Source organism: Rhea pennata, chromosome 3 (genome assembly GCF_028389875.1).
Source record: "Rhea pennata isolate bPtePen1 chromosome 3, bPtePen1.pri, whole genome shotgun sequence".
Taxonomy (NCBI): Eukaryota; Metazoa; Chordata; class Aves; order Rheiformes; family Rheidae; genus Rhea; species Rhea pennata.
Genome location: NC_084665.1, coordinates 28,674,281 through 28,685,874, shown reverse-complemented (window position 1 = coordinate 28,685,874; position 11,594 = coordinate 28,674,281).

Sequence of the window (11,594 nt, the reverse complement as noted above, 5' to 3'; positions counted from 1 at the left end):
AGGGCACTCTGCACCTCCTCTTATTAAAGCTCTGCAATATTGCAGGAAGATTAACTGAGCCACACAGGAAGCCCTGCAGAGCTGCTAGTGAACGTAGTAGAGTGCAGAACTAGAGGACAGCTCCTACTCCCCAAATGCTTTTACAGAAAACATTATTCTATAAAATAAAAGCAAGCTCTAACAGAAAGCATGTATACTTTCAAAGACATTGCTCCAGAGAATTATTTGCCTGATTGCACTTGTAGATCTGAGCCATCTATAGTGTTTTGGGATGCATTACAAAATGAAGGTGAAAAATATTTTGACCTGGAAAAAATAATCTAAGGATTGTAGCATCATGAAGAGGTTAATATTGTTTATGACACTCTGAGAAAAGTGTTAACAGCTACTGGTTGCTTCTTAATACTGGTGAACAGAAAAGCAAGTGGGTGAAACCCTATATGCTTTATTACTTAGTGACAAATAAACATTAAATGTCTATATCCTCTAAGCAGATTATTCTCTTTCTGAAGAGAACAGCAAAAAACTATAAACCTGAATGAAACTGAGTAGCTTCACAAGCTTAAAAATATCTAGCTTTGATATGACACAATTCAAAGTTTGATATGACATTGAAAAGAGGAAGCATATGCATGTGAAATTCTTTGACCACAGTGTGCATACTAAGGCAGGAAGAGGAAGGGAGGGGGAAGGAGAGAACTTGTTAGCAGCTAATGAAACACCCTGCAAAACAGGCAGGGATTTTAATTGTCATCTGTAGTCATGAGCCCCACTGACTAGCAGCTGTGAACATGAGGCACGACATAAGCAGGTAACTGAAGTTGGAGGTGATGATAATTAAAAATACTGAATGATGCAAGCCATGGCTGATCTAAAGGTCTTCAGCGTAGCAGGAAGACACATAATAAAGAGCAAGAGAATTAGGGGAAGAATTAGTCCCTTTCAAATGTGCTTTCAGTTTAGAGAGATGCATCTACTCCATGAGAAGAAACAATAACTTACAGCAACTATGCAACCAAAGAAAATGAAATTGCATTTAACATTTCACAGAATACACAGGTAACTTCCCATAGTACATTTTTAACATTCAGAAAGTATTTTCAGCTACTAAAATGCACTTGATAAATCTTGAAGTGATTTCTACAAGGATCACACAAACTGCAGAATGACAAGAATTAATTTAGTATTTTATTCACCAAAACCAACTAGATTAGTTTCACTTTTAAAACAAGACAGGAAACAGTATGCTAGCACCAGAATCAGATTGTCTTAGCCCATCAGATTTAGATTTTAAAATGAAAGCTAATCAACCCTCTGGCTTCCATTTCCAGTATGGATGGCACCGCTAATTAAGACTGTCAAAAACTATTTATTCCATCTTTTGGATATAAGCTAGGTAATCTACACCCAATTCTTCATTTAAAGTAATTTGCCACTCTTATCTTTACTGGCTGTGATGCAACTGCCCTGACCGACAGCTCTATGGAAAAAGAATCAGGCTCTCATACTTCAATGACGCAGATGTTGCTCTGCTCTGTGTTCTGCATCCCCCAAAATACCATTACAAAATTTTTATTTTTTAAAAAAAAGAGATTTTATATCTACGTACACGTGTGCATACTTGTATAACTACCATGCATACAGCCCTGTATATACCTTCTTAGTATCTTTATGTGGCAACTAGTTGTTAAATCTTATTTTGCCTATACTGGTGAAATTTGTGTCAAAGCATTAATTTATGTGCTTGAAGTTTTGTAGCACAACTAGTCAGTTAGTGGCAGTCAGAGAGATACAAGAGATTGATGCTAAAGGCCATTTTTATTTATGTCAAATGCAGGATGTTTAAGAAACTTCTATGAAGCAGCTATTTCTGTGCTCTCTGTGGGTTATATGCACTCCATACATACTGTCAGAGGACACGCAAAAACAGATCATACAAATGGGAACAACTGTCCTGGGCATCACTGGCAGATGCCTACCTGAAATGCTCCATCTAAACCAGCCTCCTCTCAGCATCCCAGGCAGTTGGATCTTTGCAGCTCATACATGCCTCACAAGGCAGGAGGGACAAAGGTTGTTTTTTTATTATCAGTTTTAATCCAATAGAAAGGTTTCAAGGCATTTATTTCCTTTATAGCAAAATTAACTCTACTTGCAAAGCTTCCTCCCCCTCAGAAGGAAATAAGATGTAGGCTCAGAAGCCCAAATCCGCAATGATATTTAAGTGCTTGAGGAATTGTGCCAGAGTGTCTGGCAGAGGAAGCTAAACAGACACAATTTTTAAAGGGAATACAGTGAATGGAGAGACAGACTGAAAGTTCAGGAGAATGAAGTACTCCTTTTATCTACTATATGGGAGCTATTAAGCAGGAAACTGAGTTTCTCCTTATTCTTGCTGACCTGTGTGCTTTAACCCACCATTAGCACCGTTTCCACCTGCATTTGATATTGGCCTTTGCTACAGCTGGCACCGAGTTAGTTGCAAATGTTATTTCTATGATACTAACATTAGTCCAGTGGGAACTGGACAGAGATAAATACATTTTACTTGATCATATGAACAGTTATCCTCAAAATCTTTACCCCGCAGAACTAGTAAAAATATTATTTGTGAAAAGCACCAATATTCACCTTGCTCAAAAAAGACACATATAAAAAGTAGAAAAATGTTTTGAAAACATTTTCTACTACTTACTTTATACAGCCTGTGCGTTCTTTCATTAAAATATTTTTCATATCTAATTCCTAATTATTTCACATTGAACCCATTTTATTCATTTCTTCATGTATCTATATTGGAAGAAATGCAATCCTCAATTGCATTTGTGCAAATATGCAGCTAACGAAATTGTACTTGGCTGTGGAGCTGTAAGACTAGGCTAATCTGGCCTTCTTTCTACATAGACTTTATAGCTAAAGCATGACACAACGATGGAAATACACTAGGACATGAAGACTGCTTAATACAGGGTACATTTGCATATACCATTTCTCATCTTCTGCAAGTTGCAGCTTCACTCATATTGTTCTATTATCTTGAATAAGGTACACAATTGTTTCAGTACTCTAATGTAACAATCTCTTTGCAGCTGAATTTTTCTTTGTAGAAATGCTAGAAAAACAGAATTGTTAGCTTCATTCTGTTGAAAAGGGAGGGCTTCAAGGATGGAAGCACTGAAATGTGAACATCTAGAAACAGGCAGAACACAGCACTGGAGAACACTGAAAACATCTTAAAAAAACAGTTAATTAACTCCTTTCTCATTACTTTGGAATTCAGCTAAAATTTTTAAGTGGAGTGAAAGCAAGCTCCAAGTTAGCTCATTAATCATCTATACAACAACTAAGTTATAAATTGGAACTGAAAAACAATTCATATTTTCCAGTTTTTTAGATTTGTTCCTGCTTGCTACACTCTATGAGGGTAGACTCTAGAGAAGAGCAATGCATTCAAATGTCAGTAGTGTCTCCCATATTCATATTTCTAGGAGACCTTCATAAAGAATTTTTTTTAAAAAGCAGCCATCTGAAAATATGTTAGAAGACCAGGCCATTGAATTCTTTAATTCTTTGTATTATTTCTTTGATTAAATGCACACTATTTGAATCTGACCTTTATTTATCTGATTTGAAGTAGTAAGGTTAGAGAATGCTGTAACAATCAAGTAGTAAATCTTATAGGTATTTTATGAAGGCTTGCAAAACCCTTTCATTCTGATGTGTTTAGAAAAATAATAGACATAAATTATCTGCCATAAGGTTTCCATTGAGGAGGTTCATGCTGTGAGGATTTCCATAGCAACCGCTTGAAGTGACATAAGTGTTCATTTCTGAAATATAAAGCTCAGCGACATGATTAGCTAAAGCAATAATTCCATGTAAACTACCTAAACAGAGATCTTCTGTTCAGGGCCAAATAAACTCACATTGCTTCTCCTCTGTGGAGATCAAATTCAGAATCAGCCCCTAAGTTTTAAAAACCCTATGTTGTCTGTCAACCTTCTGCAAGAGCCACACGTGTGTTTGTATTTATACACACACACACAGAGCTAAAATGATTTCTCTTAAATTATCTAGTACACAGTACATAAGGTGGAATACAGAAAGTCTGCATGAAGACGACTAGACGGGTCACCCTAAAGAGTCCCAGAACAGCACCAGGTCAGATTTTGTGCGACGTTTCCAAGTCTATTGAAATTCAGCTGAAAAGAGCTTCCAAAAAGGACATGACAAGTTCTCCGTGATTATTAATCAAAGTATTTAGATAATAAGTACTCACCGGTATATTGAATTGAAGCTGTTATAACAAACTGAAATTCTAGTATAATATAACAGCAAAGAGAGAAGCCAAATTAATAAGCATTGCTCCAGGGGGAGAGGGGAGAAGGAAGGGAAAAAAAAAACAATTAAGATCACCTGCTTTAGCAGACACAAAAGTTGATCAGCCTGGTCCTTTACACCTAATTTCCTTCGGTCTAGATGTAGCTCTGATTTTAATAGGCATGAGTTAGGTGCAGGAGGTAAGCACATTCCAAATTACAATTCCAGCCTGCGGTCAGACACTTCAGAGATCACAGAGGGCAGCATAAACTCAATTCAAGGCTAATTTGTACTGGGATTGGGGCTGATAGGGAACAAGTCCTAAAACCCCTTGGCCCCAACTAACTCTTCTCAGCCCTGGTCTTCATAGTGTATGTTTGATCCAGTTGAATGCATTCATCTCACGTAGCTGATGTACGGTAGCTTTATTCATCAACTAAAGTCATATTTTAAAAGGTCTCCTTCTATAATACAGTACAGCTGATATAGATGGATCATTAAAGCCAGTTTGAAAAATACAGTTTACTTTCTATGTAATCATCTGAAAGAGAATTTTATACCAACTCAAGTGAAGCTCCACAAATACCTAGCCTTTATATTCTCTTTAATTCTAACATCTATTTCAAACCTCCATTAAAACAGCATAACATTAATTTATTCAGGAAAGTTTAATAGTCTCCTGCTGGAAATTTTCTCTATTAAGTTGATATTACAGTCATTTCATAGAAGGTCTGAACAGATGTCCTTTTTTCTGTAAGGATTATTTTTCAGAGCTATGCTCACAAAGGCAGTTTCTTACAGCAGAAGTTAAGTTCCTAGAAATAAATGTTTTCTGTGATATGCCATCACATCTCCTTGCCCTCTGTCTGTTCTAACAACGGCAAAACCATATGCTTCATCTTGAAGGACATTAAAGACTCAGTCACAAAAGACCTGACAGTGGTGGAGAAACAGATATGAAGGAAGAGCACTGGCTCAGATTTTCTGCAGACATATCAGCTGGAGGAAGCCACATATAGGCAGACTGCACAGGAAAAACTCTGGCTTTTGGTAAAAATACCTGGCTATTTTTAGTACTGAAAGACACTTTATCTTCTACTTTCTTGGGAAAAAGGAGGATGGCAAGGTTTTAAGGGACTTAAGGGATCTGCCAATCAACCAGTGTCCTCAAACCAGGGACTGAGTACTGAAACAACTCTACTCTGGAGCTAAGTGGGATGGGACATTCATCCCTGCTCCCCCCACAGTTAATACTTCCTCTCAAGTCCAGTGCTGGAGAATGGCATATGCTCATTGTCTTCATCTGTTCCCACAGTTCAGTAAAAGCATTTCTTCTCCAGTGTCTGCACTGACATCTACATTTACTGAATATTCATCTACAAAGCATGTGGATAAGACATAGTGTGTTTCCTTGCATCTTGGCTAGACACTGCTATTGCTACACGCCCAGAGGATTTTTCCTACGATCAGGGGAAAGCTAGTATTAGCTTTCTCTCTGTTTAGGTTTGTGCTATTGCTGGAGACCAGGAAGGAAGAGAAAAGCTGTACAGAAGGCAAACTCTGCCAACTTGACTGATCAATAAAGCAAATACTCTATGATTTAAGGCTCCCATGCACAGCAAGGAGCTGTACAAACTTAGATGGAGACAATCTGTTTCCTGAGGCTTGTAGGCTAAATAGCTAGCTAGAAAAAAGGGAGCTACCCAACAAGCAGAGAAAGGCATCTGACAAAAGCCTCATCAGCCCTCCACTTCCTTCATCCTCAGCATATGTTTGTTTCTTCTGAGAGGCAGCACTTCTGTATATCTGGTTCAGTGCTTATCTTGAGTATCCAGCAGTGAGAAACAAAGACTGCATAGTCCTCTGAGTTACAGATTTAGCGTTAAAAATTTGCTTCTGCGATCACTGTATGTTGTGAAAAGTCAAGCGGCTGACTGACAAAAGAGCAGAACTCTTGACTAAAAAAAGATTCTGCCACTGAATAGCTTTTTATCAAGATGTTGCCTCTTGATGTGTAACATCAAATTAGCAATATTCTCAGGGTGAACAGTAATATGGCAATCAAGTAATTCCTTACACATATATACCAACAATTACATGCTCTTCTGTCCTACTGTCTTTTCCTCAGTATTTTGTGCAGTGCTCATGGAATAACTTAAAAATATCCCTATGCAATAGGGAACTCATTAAATTTTTATTATTCTATCCGTTTATACTATCCCTATGATGTACACATCGTAAGTCTGAATCTTATCATCACTTGCATTTCAGTTTAATGGAGATAATTGTAGTCATGGCTGGCTGCAACAGGGGAGTCTGTGAACAAAGATGCTACTTCAAGACCAGTGTTTCTATGTTCCTGGCTCCCTCACACATCCAACTGAAATTTGTTATAGGCAGTGTGAAACACAGCATTAACCAAAGTTGTTTCAGAGGATTGTTTACAAATAATCTTAACTATTATTTTAATTGGCATTAAAAATAAATTCTATCCAAGGTAATTTTCATTTTTGTCCACATTTCCATTTTAATCAGATCAGTTTCTACAATTTTATTCTCTTATCAACTCACTTAATATCCTTTATAATCTGTGTATGTACATTAACAGAGGTTTAGATATTGTCTAGGGTATCGATTCCCACTGCAAAAAAATAGAAATTAATCATTTTTCAGACATAGTAAGCATGCCACAAGTGCATTCAGTAAGTTGTCTTTGACTGCCCAGTGATTCAGGCTGCACCTACGTGCATCCTGCTAAATAGGCTAGTGCTGGAATGGGGCTGGGAGCTGATTCCAGTCATCCCTCAGCCCTGTTTCCAACTAGCTTGCTTCAAATCTAGGGAGCACTTTGGGGGAAGAGCACTCTAAAGACCATTGCCTGCCATATGGATGAGGTTACAGCAGGTTTGTCTCCCTCTACCCTTTGCAGAACTCTGACTCCACCATGCTTGGTATTCTCCATGACTCCCAATATACCTTGCCGCATCCTAGGTTATAAAACATATGCCTGCTGTTTCATGGTATAAAAACCATGCCTCTGGCTGGCTGCAAAAACAATCCACACATTATATCAGATGCTATAAGGTAAAAAAATATACCCTTATCTACACACACCACAAACTATATTTCAGGGTCAATGGGAGACACCTGATGCCGAGGGAAGAGCCAAAGACAAATGATCCGCAACATGGATGTGTCATACTACAGAAGCGAGGTAGCTTTGAGCAGAAAGCCCAGAAACCACTTCAGTTGGCCCAGGAGCCAAGAAGCACTCTCTTCACTGTGGTATAAGGTGAGTGGGATTGTTCCTTTTTTCAGAATACACATAATATAAGGCTACCATTCCTGTAAGATTCCCAAATTCATTACATTTGTCACCATTGGTGGTGGTGGATGGAAAACCAATTGCATTTCTCAGCAATGCATGTTTTGAAGTGCTCAGCAGTACAATTGTGATGCTATCCCTCAGTAAACATACCACAGTTTTGGAATTTCTTTCTTACATCATCTTGTTTTCAAGTTAGTTAAGCTTGCATTATTATTATTATTATCCATAGCTCATCCTCCCACTTCCCCCAGAAGCACACATCTATGCATTTATCCTCTTTCTGTGAGGTATAAATTCACCTGACTATACTAATAAATAAAGCTATATTTGAATGAATATTTACAGTGAACATTTTTTTTCAGTTAAGGCCAGAGGTCTGTTCCCTCTCCAAGTGCAATCAGGAAAAGCTCAAGGGATGTCCTTAGAATCATTGGGAATTTCAACTGTATAAGAGTGGAATTTGACAGCCACATAAATTATATCTGTTCCATTGCAGGCATCTGTAATTCAATCTCCAAAATACTAATCAAGTTTATCTGACTTGATTTTTCTCCATCATCAACTTGCTGCTTATTTCTCCTTGGTCTGTTACTCTTATATACTAACAGATTTTAATTCCCCTTAATATTTATGCTTTTACATTAAGAAAGATTCAGTTACATTTATTGGACCATCTTTTTAGTGATCAATACTGCATTACCTCTCTAATCATTCTGTCCCTGTTCTCTGTTTGTTATATGGGTCTCCGTGGTCCACTTTATATTTGCACTGCTAAACTTAATGCAATGTCTTTAGGGTTAGCAGTACATTTCAGTACTAGAACTCCCTATGAACTGAAAGACTTGATCTTAATTTTTATGTAAAGTCTTTATAGTTTCATTTTATTCATCTTTCTTGTCCTGAGCTCGCATGCCTTACTCTGGTTACATTTCATGTTTTTCTCCACAATGGCAAGGGCTGGAAAACATTTTTTTTTTTTTTTAATAAAAGCTGTGATTTGTTTAAGCACTTCTACTGGAATCTACAGAAGAACACTACCTTTTTTTGTGATTTAAAAGAACTGGCTATCCTATGAAGTCTTTCTGAAAAAACATGTTGATTCATAAGTTAAGATTTTCTATAGGAAAGTACCCAGTTGCAATATCACATCATATTCCTATTTTTTCTTACTGTCTGACAGCCAGGGATAACTGGCTGTCTTATTTTTTTTTCCCAAGTTTTTTTTCAGCTGCACTTCATATTCTTTTTCCTAGAATTAATAAACCATAGGAACTTAGGAATCTGAATATATGTAGCTATGGCTCTCCCCCCCTCTCCTCACATTATATCAAAACACTTCCATATGCAACCTTTGGCTATTGAATCCATTTAAATAAATATGGGATTGTTTCATCACAATTTCAATTTGCATCTCCCAGATATGTGATTTTGAAAAGCCTTCATTAAGTTTCCTGAAAGTATCTTCTTTTCAATTTGTTATTGTTTCTCATTACTTCCATGGGACAGTTCATTAGAATGGTTTAAGAAAACCATCCAGATATTTTATACTTTTAATAAATCTCTTTGAGTTCCCCCAGTAGTTGGACTAGGATTGGTCCACCTAATTCTGTCTTTGGGTACCACTGATGATTTGTATAGTACACAGAAATCTTTGGTTTCCTTAAAGAGTCTTTCATACATTATCAGTCCTATTAATCAGAAGAGAACAATTTACCAAAAAAGTGATTTTTTATATAAAAAAATACATATAATGCAGAAGTGGCTTACACAAGTCTGAATGGCTGAGACTAGAAAAGCTGTATCTCTGTATCAGGTGGTTATTGTTTCTGACATTTTGCCAAATGGAGACTTCCATTTAGAAATACTTGACCTATTCATCCCCTGATACTGGTACCAAGGAAGTTAAAACAGACAAGAGAGCTATTTCAAAACCACATGACTGAGCAAAGCCAAGATTCTCAAAGGAAAATAAACTCAACATGGCTAAAGACACCTTGTGTTAGTATTGAATAATAATCAAATCTCAGAAAAATTATTCCATCTTTAGCATTGAAGCTCAAGAGGACATATTACTGTGTCATTCCCCAGAGGAATTTAGCCTTCTTTTGAAAGGAATTGTAAAACCTTATGAACTCCAAACAATGCTCTTCACATCTAGCCACTGTTCTGCAAATATTAAGGCTGCTTCAATCTTTACATACTCTCAGTTTTGTTGTTTTGACATACAGAAAGATTTGAAGTATCATCTAATTTTGACCTCACTATTATTAAAGTAAATCTAAAGTAATATCAGGTAAAGTCCTGGGAATCAGTGCTGATTTACAGAGATGCAGGTTATATCAGAGTACATTTTCTAAAGAAAAGGACACACTTAAAAGTTTTGTTATATCCTGTACAATATATATTATCTCAGATGGAACCTTTTGGACTTCTTCAAAAAAATAGTTTATCCCTTAATAGTCAAATCAAAATCACAAAACTGAGTTAACTCCATTGTCTCAAGATCTAGAAACATCCAGGAAGCAAGAAATACACTGGATTAATCCCTCAGTCACTTTCCCACCACCAAGTCTTATATGACTGAAGATCAGAAGAGCTAGCAAGCCCAGTTATGAGAATTAAGATGGTAAACCATACGTCTAGCATGTCCAAGTCCCTAATCCAGCCAAGCTGTTACTCCCTCCCTTGTAATAGCATCTGTTCCACTAATCTTCATAGTGTGTAGCAAAGTTAAGGAAATGTTCCCTTTTTATTCTGTCTGCTTGGCCTCTCTCCTAACTACCTACCTGCCACTTAGTTTACATAGCATGTGAAGTGTGCTTTGACAAGACCTGAGCCCCTTACCTTGTCATTTTTAAAGGAAAGGAGAGAAGGAATTTTCAAATTACAGTGAAGTGGGATGATTACAGAAGGCGTTCTTTGTAATTGCTGCAAACTCTGCAGAACTTGAGTTAGTACAAAAGAGAGAAGCACATGAAACAAGTTTCATTACTGAGCTTTCTTCCACTTTTCTTATCAGTAATTAGCATGAGTAACAAAATGTATGCACTTCCTCAATGAAAGTAATTATTGTGTAGAGGACCAGAACTTTTTAAACAAAGGCTTAAGTGACACCAAAATTACACAGGCCTCTCTCTCATTCAGAAAAAAAAATGTAGCTATGTAACATTTTGTATTACCACAATCTCTATTGGCACAGGACAGTGTAACAGTGACTATTCATCCTTCAGGGCTGGACAAATATTCTCATACTGCCACAACAAAGTATCACAGAAGCAAAAGATATCCAATACTGTTGTCCAGATCTTAAAGCATTTCATTGGTATTAATGAATTAAGCTTTCTAACTTAATTCCATGACTTCTACAAATTATCTTTTTTTTCAGGCAGGAAAAGACTGTCAGTAATTTCTGGAAGGCAGACAATAGGAAATTTGTAATATCAGGCAAGAAATCTAAAACAGCTCTTTAATTTTAGGTTAAAGGCAAAAGTCTTCCCCCCCGCCAAAAAAAAAAAAAAAAAAAAAAAAAAAGCAATAATACATCCTGCTCTCAACAGACCTGCTACTTCAAGTCACACAAACACTTCCATCAGGCAGACAAATAGGAGACATCACCGAGGTCAGTTCAAGGCAGGTCTTGCGTTTTATGGGGCTAGTGAAGACACTGAAGACACACAGCACTCCTGTATTTGCATTCGTCACCCATTTGTGAAAGGTAACTGGAAACATTTTCCATTGGAACAGTCTATAATACTGAAGGGCACACAGAAAAAGAGGAGCTAAAACAGAGAGAAAGGGAAAAGCAGAATGAAGAATATGAAGAATAGAGATGAATGTCCTTCTGAACAAACAGAGATGAAGAAGGAACCAACAAAATTCCCACAACAGTGACTATCAGGAAAGGCATTTCAGAAAAAATAGTGAGATTTGAAAAAAGTATGAAAAA